The sequence below is a fragment of the Lolium perenne genome, chromosome 5 (assembly GCF_019359855.2).
Source record: "Lolium perenne isolate Kyuss_39 chromosome 5, Kyuss_2.0, whole genome shotgun sequence".
NCBI lineage: Eukaryota > Viridiplantae > Streptophyta > Magnoliopsida > Poales > Poaceae > Lolium > Lolium perenne.
In genome coordinates, this window is record NC_067248.2 from 15,912,193 (window position 1) to 15,928,756 (window position 16,564).

The following is a 16,564-nucleotide window of genomic DNA, read 5'->3' on the forward strand; positions in this document are numbered from 1 at the left end:
CACTGCATCATTTTTGAATTCAGTTAATGATCAACATGACGATGAATTGGAAGATGCAAGTAAGAAGAGTGAGCCGATGGATGATTCGAACTTCGTGACACCCACCGACAAGAAGAAGACTGCTAATGCTGGGTACACGACACCAGCGCCTAAGCACGGAGACACCCCTGAAGTACCCATAATCATCGACGACAAGGCTACACCTGAATCGTCCTGCTCGGCACCTATTGATTTAACTCTTCCAGATGCATCAGAAGAATTTGATAGCTTGAACACGATCTGCCGTAAAGCGATAGAAAGTGGGAAGAAGGAGGAGAAAAAAAGATGATGTATGTGGCAAAAAGGAGGAGAAAAAGGAAGATGTCTCTGGGAAGCGCAAACGCAAACCTCCTCGCAAATTAAGTTCCCCAAGCATTGTGATGACCGAGAAATGTCCTAAACGGATTCCACGCGCAGTCAGAAAAGGTATATTTTCTGAAATATTTTGCACTATATCAAGGAATCATGTTCACATAATTAACTATATATGGTTGTTGTCGATAGGTCCTGATGCTTTTTTCAACAACGAATATGCCACGGACGGATCAAATCCGCTGACACTGGAGATAATTGACGCGGCTGCCGAGTATATTCGGATAATATGCAAAACTACAAAAAAAACCAAAGAAGTAAGACTGTGTACGAGAATGCAGACGGGGCTGTGGCGAGGGCTAAATTTCTTAAACCTATCCTTGACCGTGGATGGCTGTGCGGCGCTGTAAGTCCAACAACCGATGTCATCCTTCTATTTCTCCTAGGCTTGAATATATATGTGCTCTGGAGTGATCACCTGTTTGAATTATATGCAGGTCATTGAGTGTTACTTGGCTGATCTGAGATTAAAATTGAAGGATAGGAGAATATGCCCTGCATGGAGGGCAAATTCTATAGTTGAAAATCGACCGAAAAGGCAGCGATGGAAAAAGAGAAACCTTGACACGACGGATATTGCAGAAATATCAAGTTGCTACGAAAGATGCGAGCTGGAATATTTTGGCACTAACAAGATGATGATTGCTTGTACATTATTAAGTGAGAGGTTTCAAAATTATCTATTAATGCATTAATTATTAACTGTGTATTTTTGGTAGGCTTATTTCTCGGTTAACATTGCCAAATGCCACTGGGTCACCGTCGTCATGCACAGTGACAAGAAGGAATTTCAGGTGCTAGACTCGCTATGGCGCCTTGAGCAGAGCAAGGAATTTGTGGAAAAGCTGGTATGACTTTTGATCATGGAATGTAAGACCACCTTGGTACTCAGTGCACTGTACTTAAATTTTATGCTTCACAGAGAGAAGAAATCTTGAAGGACGTCGAGTTTGCGAACAATGAGATATCAATGAAGAAGTATCCAGATGTTTCGAAATGGGAAATTAAAAGATACCCAATACCTATGCAAAGTGATACGTGAGTCCACCGTTAATCTTACGCCATTACTATTGATGCCTATTGCAGATAGTTTACCTCTGATCTATATGCAGGAACTCATGTGGACTGTTCCTGTTAGCATGTATGGAGCACTGGGATGGAGATGAACTAACGGCCGAATTTTCGCAGGTTACCTCTTATCTATAGTATCTTTGTTACACACATGTTAATCTCCCGCTAATCTAAACTACATAATAATTTTTGCAGGAAACGATAAACAAGAACAGGAATATGACTGCTGCCAAAATTATAATGTCAGAATCAAACCTGCTCGAGAAGGCGAAGAAGGATGTCCTTGACATCACGGCGAAAGCACTTGCGTAAAAAACATTATCAGATATTATTTCTACTAGTTGTAATGCTAAGGTGGATTTGTGTCCGGAAGGTCTCATAGACCTGTAGAACTTTTTTACTTTGGGTGGTGAACTTATTTGGGGTTGATGTTATTTGTTCCACAATGAGATAAGTACTTTTTTGCACGATAAAAAGTACAGATAAGTAATTCAACCTTTCGCACGTACATAATTCAAACGAGTATCACACGACATGACATAGAAAAAGCGGGAAACATAACAAACACATGTTAAAACTAATGAAACTAAACATGACGATCCTCAACTAGCCCCGGCAGCTTCACCGCCATCGTGAACTTCACTCCTGCTCCTCCTCCTCTTCGTCGAAGTTGTAGGGAAGGGTGTGCATCATGTTGCGCGTGGGAAAGTGGCACTCAAAGTTGGTGTAGATGTTAAACGTAGTGAATGCTATGAACTCGCAGCCGCACCAAAAGACTTTGCCGAGGAGCTCGTACGCGTCGTAGCGGTTGGTGAAGGTGACCGTGAGGAACAAGAGGAAGGCGCGCGTGTGGTCACGGGCCTCGTCGAGGCGAAACATCACCGGCGCGTCCGAAGGGAGGTGGGCAAAGCCGGCAGTGAGGAACGCGCGGGCGAGCTCGACCGGTCCCCTCCACCTGGAGATGGCCCACACGCGGAGTGTGTTCTCCACGACGACGCCCGCCGGGTAGCGCCGCTCGGGCACGGTAGGAGGCCGACGGAAGACCGGTGCGTTGAACTGCATCCTACCGGTGCGTTGCAAGGTCTTGGGTGGGGATTTGCTTCAAGTGGAGAATATATGGATTGTATGTCGCGCCGAGTGGAGAGGAAAAGAGGTGGTATAAATAGGGCGCCAAATCGATCAATTACAATGAAACGTCGCGCTGTTTCCGTGTCCGTGGAATGGGTTGCGCGTGTGTATCCGTGTCAATGCGGTGCGCCTGAATCAGTCTTCCTTTATTGCTCTGAATTGGCGACCATAAATGGCTCTGTTGCGTCGTCTGCCTCGCTGAGCGCTCGAGTTTGAATGCACATCTGACTTGGTGCGGCGCATGCATGGAAACGTCTGCGACGGGAGCTAGCCTGCATGGTGCGGCGCATGCATGGCGAAGTCTGCGACGGACAAAACCATGCAACGGTCCAAACCACGTCTCCTCCCTAGACTAATCATACCGCGGAGTGAGCCTCTCGCGGATCGCCGTCGCTCAGCAGATCGCAGCCGTGCACGAGTATTTCCCTATAAAAGGCCTCCATCCAATGGCGTAGAGCTAGGTATTGTAGGGCCCGCCTGGAGTCGCTTCGACCGCCACGTGAGAATGGCCATTCCTCGGCTCCCGAGCGGCCGCCGCCCACCTCTGTCAATGAAGTTATTGGCGACGCCACGCGTGCCCATCGGCCGCCGCCCACCTCTGCCAATGAATTTATTGGCGACGCCACGCGTGCACAGCGGCCGCCGCCCTCCACGGTTGCCTGGGGCATTATATAGGAGCGCTCGTTCGGCTGCCTCATCTACTCCCGCACAAACCCTAGCCGCCGCACAACCTGCACCGTAGCGCAGCCCACCCACAAGCCCGCGAAGGAATCCATGGCTGGTTTTGGTGGGCGTCGAGGCCGAGGGCGCGGTCGCCGTGCTGCAGCAGCATCACCCAGCCGCTCGCCGTCACCAGCGCCGTCGTCGTCTTCGGAGGAGGCGACATGCTTCGAATTCATCCTACGCATCGACCAGGACCCTCTCGGCATCAAGCGGCTTCCGGACAAGTTCGCCGAGTTCGTCGATGGCGTCGAGCCGGCAGAGTTGCAGCTACGGGAGGCCAGCTGCAACTTTCGTCGATGGCGTGTCGAGGTATTGTTCGACGGCCAGGGCAAGATGTACCTGCACACCGGGTGGGACAAGTTCGCCCGCTACCTTGATCTCGAGCCCGGCTGCCAGCTTATCTTCTGCTACGACGGGGATGGCGACATGGTCGTCAAGGTGTTCGACGGTACATCCTGCCGGAGACACTACCACATCAGCGAGTCAAGCTCGAGCACCGACAGTTAGATATTTTCGAGTGTTCTTTCTTTGCAGCGAAAATGGCCACCGGCCAATAGAACCACTAGTGTACGTTTCCAGTCTGGGTGCCTGGGAGTGTTCTTTCTTGGCAGCGAACACAGGAAACACCCGAGGACGACACTAGTTAGGTTTCCTCATTTTTCAATGTTCTAATCTTGTTTTAAACTACGTAATGGTTTGTGTAATGTTCGTATCTGTGTTTAAATGAAAAAGAGAAAAAAATTAGGTAAAAGTTATTGATTTCCAAAAATTGTGAAGTTTTTTATTTATTTCAATTTTTGTGATAGTAAACCTATAAATTTCTGTTAAATTCAGGCGAAAAAAGTTGACAGATAAAGCCATGGCCCATGAGTTCCCTCCCCGCGTCCAATATCCACAATGTCGCACGTTATTCGGCCTAGTACAAATCGGCCTATTACCATTCCGGAGTGTTCCCCGCGTGCATTGGCCCGTTACATGTCTGACAGCCTAGTTTTTTAATTTTTATTTAAACTAGATGACCCGTTGCGCTATCGCGCAAATGGCAGAATCAAGTCAGAATTTAAACCATAAGTTTTAGCTTATTTTAGTATTAAGAATTACCATGTAATTTAATTGTTTTAGTATTGGAGGCTCGGAGGCTCGCAACGGAGCTTTGCCCCTCCCGCCGCCACCACCACCACTGTGGTAAAGGGAGGGCAGCTGGGTTGGCTGGCCATCCAGGCTGAGCTCCATCACTATCCGACGGCGTGCATTGGAGAAAATGTCCTCGACTGCCCCTCTGCCCTCCTTTGGCTACTCACTCTGTCGCCATTTCACGGCTCCTTCCGCCCCTCATACGTCGTCCTCTTCCTCTTCCAACCCCTTAGACCCACTCAGCATCCTTGCCGATGCAGCGATTCTGAGTCGAATTTTGGTCCGTTGTACAACACTTCGGACAACAATTGCAATTAACCCGAGCCAGCCAACAAACAAATGCAGGCAAACGACGATACAATTAATTGTAACGTAGTTCAGCAGAATAAATTGAAGCCCGCATGTTTCTGTAGGTATGCACACCCAAATAAATCAGGGAAAAAAATCGAGGGCCAGTACCTATAAGTCTTATCCACGGTGTTTTATATGAACTTAGTTCTAAGGAAGCATTTGTATTTTCATAGACCACTCTCTTCGATTCATATTAAGTGTCGATCAGTTTGTACAAAGCTAGAGTGAATCAGCGATGTCTACTATGGATGGTAGTAAGTATTTTGAAGGTAGATCTCACGCAAAAAAGGTATATTTCATTATTTACATGAATGGCAAGGAAATACCCAGAAATAATGCATTTTTTAAGCAGCAACAATACTATATTGCAAGTAAAGTGACAATAATGTCATCATAAAACTCTACGGCAATAGTACTAAATTACAATGAACCGAGCAATAGAGATGTCTTAGATTTAGTAGCAAGCTACACAATAAAACAATTTCAGGTAATCGGCAGCCGCTTCATCTTCTGCCAGTCTGTGTTGAGAGTGACATCATCACCACCCTGCCAATAGAAATTCAAAAATCATGATTGCAAAACAACATCAGAAGTGATCATCCGCTTCAACTACAAATAAGGATGTTTCCAGTGCCCCGGATCTTTATTTTCTTGTACTCAAAATAGCAACCAATATCGTAGATAACATGGTTACACCAACCAACAAAATTATGCATGGCGAGACATGATTTCAAGATCCATTAACTACTATCCTAGTGATACCAGCAATCATTAATTCATAAAGTCATTATATAGCTCGGAGGTTACATAGCAGAAGCCATTATATAGTGTCAACTATTTCTCATACTATGCGGATTTTATTGTATAACCACTCATTCAGGCTATATTCTGTACACTGACACCACCTTAAACTCTGGTCCATCGTTCTTTCTTTAACCCGCAACATACAATCAAATAAGTCAATAACTTAGAATGAAAATACATGTTGCAGAAAACTATTTAATAATATATGCTGTCTACCAAAGGAATAGAAAAAACAGCAATAGCAGAGGGTAGAGAACATGGGGCTGTTGTACTATATACTCTAAGAAAAAACCATTTACCAAGTAGATACAATATGGACTAATTAGAAGGGGTGACATGTACTTCTATTGATGATAGTGAAATTAGTTAACAGTATAACTAGCCTATCTAGGAGCCTCCACAGCGATTTGGGTTTCTGAATCGTTCGATTCATTCGTTCCACGGTTCAACCAACAAAATTATGCATGGCGAGACATGATTTCAAGATCCATTAACTACTATCCTAGTGATACCAGCAATCATTAATTCATAAAGTCATTATATAGCTCGGAGGTTACATAGCAGAAGCCATTATATAGTGTCAACTATTTCTCATACTATGCGGATTTTATTGTATAAGCACTCATTCAGGCTATATTACGTACTGCCGACACCACCTTAAACTCTGGTCCATCGTTCTTTCTTTAACCCGCAACATACAATCAAATAAGTCAATAACTTAGAATGAAAATACATGTTGCAGAAAACTATTTAATAATATATGCTGTCTACCAAAGGAATAGAAAAAACAGCAATAGCAGAGGGTAGAGAACATGGGGCTGTTGTACTATATACTCTAAGAAAAAACCATTTACCAAGTAGATACAATATGGACTAATTAGAAGGGGTGACATGTACTTCTATTGATGATAGTGAAATACATCAATGTTGCAAGCGAATAAAAGGCAACGATTGTTGCATCATGCTATATAAGGAGAAACAACTCAAGAGGGATTTGCCTGGATTATGTCTACCTCATATTGCATACGACATCTATTTAATCGCAAGTTCCTCGCCACTTCAAACCACATCCCAGGGAAGTGAAGGGCATATAATTGTCCTGAAAAAGGTACACTACTATTTAAGAAAAACTTCCCAGAGCAGCCTTGGCAGCCGCTCGGTGTCGCTGGGAGCTAGATCCGCCCATGCTTGTACTCACTAAAACACCACTAAATAATTTGACCATTAAAACTGGTTAAGAGCTTGACGAAAAAACGGTTAACATATACATTTTGCTAAAAAAATGAACTGCGGAAGCAATATTAGTATTTATGTCCATAATGACAACCAGATCGCCTACTTACTAATACTACATAGGAGTGTGAATTTTCATCAAGTGCAGAAGCAATAGTAGTATTTATGTCCATGTTAGGAAACGTGGTAGCACCCAGCAAGAACAAAAGTGTTTAATCATTTTCATCAAGTGCAGTAATAAATCCTCCGACTACCAAAATATGTGGATACATGATGACCAATGTATTAAATTGAATGGAAAGTACGTAAGATGTCGAATCTGAGTACACAGATTCTGCTGGCCACTTTCTAGCATAATTCAACTTCGCCTAAATGAATCCATTGGCACCTTATGTCTGATGTTAAAGGGAAATTCGTTGATGTGTGTATTGATAAGTTCGATCGAATAACGCTTAAGATTTCAAGAGTGGTTTAATATTGGCTTCTATCTAAATTGTAAAGAGGGGAGGACCTTATTTTCTTGTAAAGACTAAAAAGAAGGCAAAATGGCAAATGATGCAAGGTTTTAACACTCTTCAAAGTATAAACCATATTTCTGCACCAGTGAGCTACTCTCATGAGCATCAGAATAAGGTATGTGCACTCTCATGAGCTTAAACCTGAATTCAGATAGAAATTACATCACCTTGCGGAGCTACCCGTCAGCATCGATGCCGGCGAACATGATGTAACCTGCCATGCCTTTCAATGGACGAAAGAAACACCTACTCATGCATGTAAAGAATTGAAAACTGTGAGCAATATAACCTAATGATTTCTGCAACAAAAGAAAATTACACATAGATGACAGACTGAAATTCCATTTTTTGTAGACCGATATAACCAAGGCCATTAGTACCATTTTCTGTAGATCAATATTAGATATACCAAGGATTGATAGATAACTTGAGAGGTCCCTAACTCAAATCCATCCTTTTGAGCACAGCTGTCACTTTATTTGCAAATTTACAATACTATCTGAAATTTGTGAAGCACAAACATGCATAGCGCTGATGGAAAAATTATATGGATAGTCCAGTTTACATTTGGATCAACCTGAGTAAGGAAATGAAATGCCAAGCTGCAATAGAATATCAAGTCTACTCAAATAGAAAATTAATGGGAAATTAATATTGCACATTGACCAACTCCATTATGAGAATACAAAAAGAAAACAAGGTTCAAGTGGAGGCAGACGAAAACTACATGATTTAGCCATTGTCATGGAAGGATGCTTCCCTCGAAAATCTGGATAAGAGAAGGCTGGCCTGCCCTGTTCTGCGCCTTCTTCCGTCCATACAATCTATTTGTCCACATGACATGAACACCATAATGAGAAGGTCAAATTTATAGCAACCCATTGCCTCACAAAGTATATCGTAATCTATGAATCATGCAAACAATATGCGAATGTGAGTACCAACTTCTGAATCAAAGCTTGCAAAAACTGTTACACATGTAAAGCACATGAGTGAAAGAAGGGATGTACCTTTGAAGAATTTCCAACATAATGCTCGACAGCCATTCGACTGGTCGATGATAGGGCCTCCTTCAGCAACTCTGCAGGCATTTTCTCATATATGAGCACCAAGTAATTTCATAGAAAAAGAAGCAATTTTATCAGGTAAAATGTGCTATTGCCTGTGAAAGATGGCCTTGCCTATCGAGTTTTAGAGTCCATATCAATATGGCAATATATGTAAAATTCACCGATGACTTATCAGGTAAAACGTGATATTACTCTCATGTCAGCAACACACTTATTTAGAAGCCGATATAGATTTAAAATTTCATTTCAATGCATTAAAGGGAAGCAAACCTTAATTTACATCACAAAGATTATTAGGGCTTTCTTGCAGCAATAATATTGTACCACATTTTATGTTTACGGAATTACCTAAAATTACAACTCTCTCTGAAGGTTCCATGGACACTATCTCCACGGATGAATTTTTCATCCACAGGTGCATCCCAACACCTGCCAGTCTGCCTGCTGAACCAACAGCTGCCTACTGTGTTCTTCTATATCTCAGGTCCTTGAGTTTGTTTCAGAAAATTCCAATGAAGTAAAATGATGTCCAAGAGTTGAACAAAAAATTCACAATTGTTCTATAACATGAAATGATAAATTTTCTGATATTGATACCTACCCATTTGAAGTGTGCATCTGGATTTTTTGGATCGGTTACTTGATAAAGACAGTGAGAATTATGTATAGTCTTCATGAGCTCCTCCACCTTTGCCAATCATTCTCTTAAACTCAGTTGCAGGATCTGCAGTAAATGAGAGGCATGCATTACTTAAAACTTATCAGAGTGTATATGTTCTGCAAGTGAATCAGCTGCAGAAAACTACACAAAAAAAAAACTACAATTCAGCTGAAGATAATAAACAGGTTAATCAGGTTTTGGCTTCTTTATGCTTTCATCCTTTAGCAATAATATGGTTAACTAAACCCCAAGCATATGCGTGGAAATAATAAACGAAACTGAAATCAAACCAAAAACCAAGCAAGCATGTAGCGGTAACCAGTGATAAGCATCTGTAATTAGCAACTGCCCATGCTGACAGTATTTTGAAAGGAAAAATGATGGGTTAAATAAAATAAGAAAACCCTAAACATCACAAAAAACAAGCATGATATCCTAACCAAACATGCACAAGTACAGATTAAAATCAAATTCTATGGTGAACCACACAGTAACTGTTGTAAAATATAAAGGTTCCAAACCAACCCACCGTGCACTTTCTATCTTGTTAGCTGCAAATCCACACAAAAGACAAGAAAATTGCGTAAGAAGCAAGGCCTCACCTCTGGCTGAAGCGAGCTCGTAGGTGCTGATGGTCATTCGGTAGGCAGCTGTGTCCAACAACGGAGGCCGCCTTCCGCTACACACCATCCCATCTGCTTGATTCCACAGCACATGCCACCTACAGATACACATATGATTTTACTACCAGAATATAATGAGGAAGCAGGAATTTAGAATGAGCACATAACCATGCTATAGTTGTTGAAGCTACTTCCTAGTGGTAGGGGAACTGTTTTATTCTAGAAAATTTAATTTAGCTAAATCGTACTAAACAATCAAGATTTAAGGCAGAAGTAAATGTACACGTACAGACACATATCACAAAAGTTGTTGTTTCGGATCAATGTCATCACATATTTTTTTGTTTCCATTCGGAATGACTTAAACAATAAATAACAACGTGGCAGGAGTGACGTAGCAGCAGAAACAAAGCACCTGATGGATATTTAATACGGGAAATATTAAGTAAGCTCCTAATATAAACTTTTGGTACTTCCGTAGATGATATAAACATTACTTTTCAGGTAATCTTTGAGTTCATGCATAACATTGGCATCCTTCACGAACGAAACATTACCTTTGAGGTAATCTTTGAATTCATGCATAACATTGGCATCCTTCACGAACGAAACATCATAGAAATCGACGCCATTTTCAACACCAAATTTGATATTACAGCAGCTTCTTGGCAATAGTTACAACAATATTACTACATCAGCATTGGTAATCACTGGGTAGAAAAACTTGAGATTTGATGGTGGTGCCATAGTGTAAGTATTCAAGATTCAGAGCTAGTCGAAACTTACGCCATTGCACGCATCCTTTTGATGATGCCCAGGAATTCATTCTACAAGCATTCTTGGTTCCCATCTTTTACTGTCTGCAATTAAGAAAAGAATACAAAGCATTCAAACGTTCATCTCAATTAAGCAGTCTACTAAATAAACAAATCACCGTAAAGAACAGATTTGCGCTACACCAAACTCAAACCTAGGATTAGCCTCGCCATGAATCGATATCCTGGAGACACATGTGAAATAAACCTGCAACAGCAGAATCAGACCTAGGATTAGCCTCACCAGCGGATTGAGTCAGCAAGATCAGCATCGCTGCTTGAACGTGCCAGTGGAATGCTGGCGTCCACAACAACAGTCAGCTGAGGAGCGCAAACAAACAAGCAAGCCTCAACCAATTATGCAGCTTTGGTGCTCCATCTTCTCCAACAAAAGCCATAGGCCACGGATCTGTCTCCTCTCCTCAACCAATCTAAGCGTATCCTCCATTTACACAAACACCAAAACCTACTATCTGAATCAAAATGGAGGCTTCACAAATCTATGGTTTGGAAATGGTTGCCATACCTTGCTCTGCCAGTCGATTATGGTTGGGGAAGAGGCGACCAGGACGACGACGAGTGAGGGCATGGCTGAGGGAGCGCGACCGGCACCGGTCAGCCTGCCCCCACCACCAGACATTCTTCCGCTCCTACCGCTCGCCAAGCCCGCCCACCTGCCGCCGCCATGGGACCCTTGCCGTAGTCCGCGTTCGTCGGCGACTTCCCATGTTCGCGGCCGCCCCCTTTGCGTTGCTGCAGCACCACCTCCACCCGTCTCCATCCCAGCGGCTTCGACCACCGTCGTCACCCGCCTCCTCTGCACTGTCTCGTATGGCGCTGGAGCGGGAAAGAGGTTAAACGAGCCGGCCAATTGGGGAGAAAGAGAGGAGCAGGAGAGAAGGGGGATTGGGGTGTCGACTATGGCTGCAAACCTGTAAGGACGCCGACAATCGCGAGGTGCGATTGAACCCACCGCTCAAGGTCGCCGTCCCCTGCGCTCGAAATCCGCCGCCCACCACGATCCGGAGGTCTTGAGCTCCGCCGGCGGCTGGACGCGCCGCCGCCTGCGCGCGCTGCCTGCCACCGCCGCGTCCAGCCGCCGCCGTCGCTAGGCGCGCGGGCCCTGCCGCCGCCGGCTCCCACGTCCGTCGCTAGGCTCCCTCCCTCCTTGTCCAGCGGCCGGAGATCTTGAGCTCCGCCGGCGGTGGACGCGCCGCCGCCTGCGCGCGCTGCCTGCCACCGCTGTCGCTAGGCGCGCGGGCCCTGCCGCCGCCGGCTCCCACGTCCGTCGGTAGGCGCGCGGGCCCTGCCGCTGCCGGCTCACACGTCCAGCCGCCTTCGTCACTCGGATTGGACGAGCATAAGCAGGATTGGGGGAGGAGAGGAGAGGAGCAGGTGGGTATTGGAGGAGGAGCAGAGGCCTGCGACTGCTGGCGCCGAATCCGTGCTCCTCCACCTCCGTCCCAGCGCCGCCCCTTGCTGCTCCTCCAACTCCGGCGCAGGGTAGATTGAGCGTGAGAGGCGCGACGGCGGCTGCTCGGAATCGCACAGGAGGCGCCACGGCGGCGGAGCAACACGCCGGAGATGCGTAGGTCGAGGAGGAGAGGCGGGACGGCAGCTGCTCGGGGTGGCGGAGGAGGAGGCGCGGTGGAGGCTCGGGGTCGATCCTGAGAGGAAGCGGGGATTGGGGGAGGCTCAGGATTGGAGTGAGGAGGAGCCTTTTGGTTGGCTAGGGTTTTCACCGTTTTTTGTTTTCTGAGCGACGCGAGCACGGACTCTGGTCGTCTCAAACAAACGGCCCCACGCATGCACGGGCCCAGCCGTCATGCACTCAGAACAAGCAGCGGACGGTAGGAAAAAGATTACAACATCCAACGGTTGAGGTGAAAAGCGGGTTGGAAAATTTACTGTGCACGTGTAACGGACGAACCAGATGTTTTTGCCCCTTTTGAGTGTCTTGGTTGGCCGGGTAGTCTAGGGACATTTATAGGAGAAATCTGCAGCACATCCGGTTAAATTCAAAAAATTCAAAAAAAATTTAACCAACGGCTTATGTTCACAAAAACGTGTGACATATTGGGTAAAAAAAACTGGATTTTTTTTCGAAGGTCGAAAAATCGACTAGCTTAGAAAACTGGTTTGATGTAACCCAAACGGTTCCGTTTCTAAATATGTGGATTTTTTGACCTTCGAGAAACGCTCCAGAAATTTTTGCACACACTCTGATATCCATCCTAAGACGAAATGTTAAGTTTTTTTCATTTTTTGAATTTCTGTGAAAATAAACTATTAAATTTCAGTTAAATTCGAGTTGGGAAAAAAACAGAAGAAAACTAGAGAACCCTGCTAGATGGGCCATGAGTATTCCTTCCCCGCGTCCATGCTCCACGTTAATGGGCTTAGTTCAAACCGCGTTACATGTCTGACGGCCTAACTGAAAAGTTTTTTAGTTTTGATTTGAATAAATCAGCACCACATCTGATTAAATTCAAAAAATTCAAAAAAAGTTTTAACCAACGGATTATGTTCACAAAAACGTGTGACATATTGGGTAAAAAAAAACTGGATTTTTTGTCAAAGGTTGAAAAATCGACTAGCTTAGAAAAGTGGTTTGATGTAACCCAAACGGTTCCATTTCTAAGAATGTGGATTTTTCGACCTTCGAGAAACGCTCCAGAAATTTTTGCACACACTATCGTATCCATTCTAAGACGAATTGTGAAGGTTTTTTCAGTTTTTGAATTTCTGTAAAAATAAACTACTAAATTTCAGTTAAATTCGAATTGGAAAAAAGACATAAGAAACTAGAGAACCCTGCTGGATGGGCCACGAGTGTTCCCTCCCCACGGTCATGCTCCACGTTAATGGGCTTAGTACAAACCGGCCTATTACCTATCCGGAATGTTATCCAACTATCGCGCCTAGCTCGGCGTGCCAGCGTTAATGAGCGCCACCGCTCCATCGCCTCCCTCCGGACTATAAAAAGGGCCGCCTCTCATCGTCCCTTTCACACACAAACCCTAGAGGCTCTCTCCCCAACCCTTGCCGCCACCGTCTCAACAAGAGTTGACGCCATGGCTGGGAGAGGCGGAGGCCGACGTGGTCGTGGCCATGGCCGCGGCAGAGCTGCACGCTCGCCGTCGCCTGCCACACCGTCGGCTTCATCGCCGGAGATGGACGTGGAGGGGCCCGTGCTGTTCGAGTTCGTCCTCGTACTCAAGGGCGACCCACGCGGTATCCAGAGACTTCCTGACCCCTTCGCCGTCTATGTCGCCGGCGACGATCGCCCGGGCACGCTGCATCTGCGGGAGGCTTCGTCCGGCTTCTACCGGTGGATCATCGACGTGATATACGACGGGCGCGGCAAGATGTACCTCCACATCGGCTGGGAGAAGTTCGCGCGCCACCACAGACTCGAAGCCGGCTTCATCCTCCTGTTCTCCTACTATGGCGACAGGGACATGAGCGTCAAGGTCTTCGACGAGACGCGCTGCCGCCGGGACAACCACGACAACCATGGCGACAGCACTGACGAGGAGGACGACTGATGAAGAGTGTTGTTTCTTCGCAGCGAATACGTGCACGGAAGTTTCTGGGTGTTCGCCTCATCGGTAGAACCAACAAGGGCACCATCCTCCCGCTGGATTTTCCAGTTTGGGTGACTGGGTCTAGTTAGGTTTAGTTTTTTTGCAAAATTTTATATTTGTGTCCACCATGGTTCAAAATATGTAATAGTTTGTGGAAAACCATGTCCCAATTATGTATTAGTTTGTGGAAATTGAAATAAAAATACCAAAAAAAGTATTTTAAAGGTTTCGTGTGTTCACACGAAACCTTCGATGCCAAATCAAGTGGATGGATGTGGATGTGGATGTGGATGGGGTTGCCAGGGTGAGTCCAACTGAGTGCATGGTTATTTCATGTGAGAAACCTAGGAGACTTAACACGGAATGGTGCACGGTCTATTTAGTCAACGTCGAAATAATCACAAGTACACAAATATGTGACTATTTTTTGCCTCAAACTCATATGTGACTATTTTTTACTACTTTCTTACCTGTACCTTCTATGGTAATCAAACTTGTTGATTTTAGCTAACATCTCTACGTGGCAATGACTTTGTTATCGAGGGATCGAACAAGTTTGGCTACGGAGACTGAGCAGTCTATGTGAGAAACAATCTATGCATGAGAATAACAAACAAGGCATTCATGCATAACAGTTATAACTAGCATTTATCTAGATAAAAGAGTAACAGTTATAACTAGCATTTATCTAAACAAGGCATTCATGCTTAACAGTTATAACTAGCATTTATCTAAACAAGGCATTCATGCATAACAGTCATAACTAGCATTTATCTAAACAAGCAGGCATTCATGCATAACAGTCATAACTAGCATTTATCTAAACAAGCAGGCATTCATGCATAACACTGGAGATATAAGTTCTTAGTACTAAGAAATTCCATAAGTAGAACTTAAGGTTCTACGTACACACATTAAACCTAAAAGTTCTTAGTTATCCATTACAACCAGACAGAAATAAGCTCCAAGGACATAACATATATACGGCGGCGAGCATCGGGCTGAGGCATGCATGGTAGGTTCAGATGTTGCGACGCCTCTTGAGGATCCTGTCGGAACGGGGAAGGCGAGGACCCAGCAGAAACCTTGCAAGTGCCTCGTGGTCAGCCTTGCCCTGCCACTCGCGGGCGCTGTCGCTAGTGTCCATAGCATGCATCTCAAGGGAAGCCAGCGCGCCGTCCTTCACCTTGCAGGGACTGAAGGGGCAAGCATGCCTTCCCCTACGCACTGTCTTCAGAATCCGAGACTCGAATCCCTTGACCTGCCTCTGCACGTAGGACTTAAAGTTGTCCTCGTCGACGTCGTCATCTGTGTTGTACTGCAAATAAAGGGGCACATGTGAGGAAGCGGCTAAAGGATGCAGAACATGGTATGGTATTCACAAAGTTCATATCTTCTTAATATTAACTGCTAACTTTAATGAGTAATTCTTACAATTCATACCTGAGGAACATAGCGAGCAAACTTTAACCATGGGAGTTTGGATACACGATTTACAAACTGTTAAAGATAATGTATTTATGCTTTCTATCTTGGTACAAGATTTACATACCGCCAAGAAAGGACTTTCCACACATTCGGCAAACCTGAAGAGTCACTACTAAGCATGAATAATTTCAAAAATAATAGCTTACTAAGAGTTTCTACGACATCCAAAAATAAATCAACTGTAGGTAGGCATTCTTCAACCACCTAAAATTTCTAGGTTTGCAGGTTGTCAAAAGGCAATCCATCTTTGGTTACCTTGTCACATATGTTGCTGATTTTGTTTCCTATAGTACTTTTTTCATGAAGAAAGCAGTAGCTTTCATTTGAACATATCTTTTATTTTTCTTAGTGGAAGTCCAATTACTATTTTTCTGTTCTGTTTATAATTTGAGCATAAGTTTGAATTTCCTTAGGACTTTATGTTCTTATGCAAGCGGCAGACATAAAGCAGTAGCTGATATAATAAATATTATTTCTGGTTTGTTTGATACATACATCAGGATGTAAATGATGAGTTTTCCATCTGACATACTCTTTATTTTCCATATGTTGGCATAGAACAATATAGTGTTGATCTACATAAAAAAGCTTTCCCATAATTCACTGAATCTACAAGGAAACGGGGCAAGGACCTGATCCACAATCAAGGTCTGAAATACCAATACTTTTTCCTTGTTTAACACTTGTCAGCACATATGTTTAGTATTTATGTCTGTAAAAATTTAGATGTGCAGAACATTGAAGACCATAAGAGGAGAAGGGGTGTAAGTTGTCGACCGCAAAGAAGAGGACTTGAAGGTGAGTAGAACAGCAGGAAGGAGAAGGGGGAGGGAGCGGGGCTGGCTGGCCAGCTGATGAAATCGGAATTGATTATCAACACAAACATCAAAGTTGACGACGGTGACAGACATCGAGGACATACCAGGTCCTTGACATGTAACAAGCCT

At 44.4% G+C, this 16,564-nt stretch overlaps 1 long non-coding RNA gene across 3 annotated transcripts; it reads right to left on the minus strand.

Annotated features, from left to right (window-relative positions):
• Window positions 1-7,539: 7,539 nt before the first annotated feature.
• On the minus strand, window positions 7,540-11,568 carry LOC127298898 (uncharacterized). 3 transcript variants are annotated; one of them, XR_007850180.2, is made up of 11 exons: window positions 11,475-11,568; window positions 11,069-11,379; window positions 10,698-10,750; window positions 10,514-10,587; window positions 10,285-10,388; window positions 9,707-9,825; window positions 9,045-9,167; window positions 8,792-8,930; window positions 8,384-8,454; window positions 8,101-8,197; window positions 7,540-7,619 (listed from the first exon to the last, which is right to left on the minus strand). It is a non-coding gene; the product is annotated as an uncharacterized lncRNA (long non-coding RNA). The 3 variants fall into 3 exon arrangements; XR_007850181.2 differs by having other exon boundaries at window positions 10,285-10,391; XR_007850182.2 differs by lacking the exon at window positions 10,285-10,388.
• Between the last annotated feature and the right edge of the window lie 4,996 nt (window positions 11,569-16,564).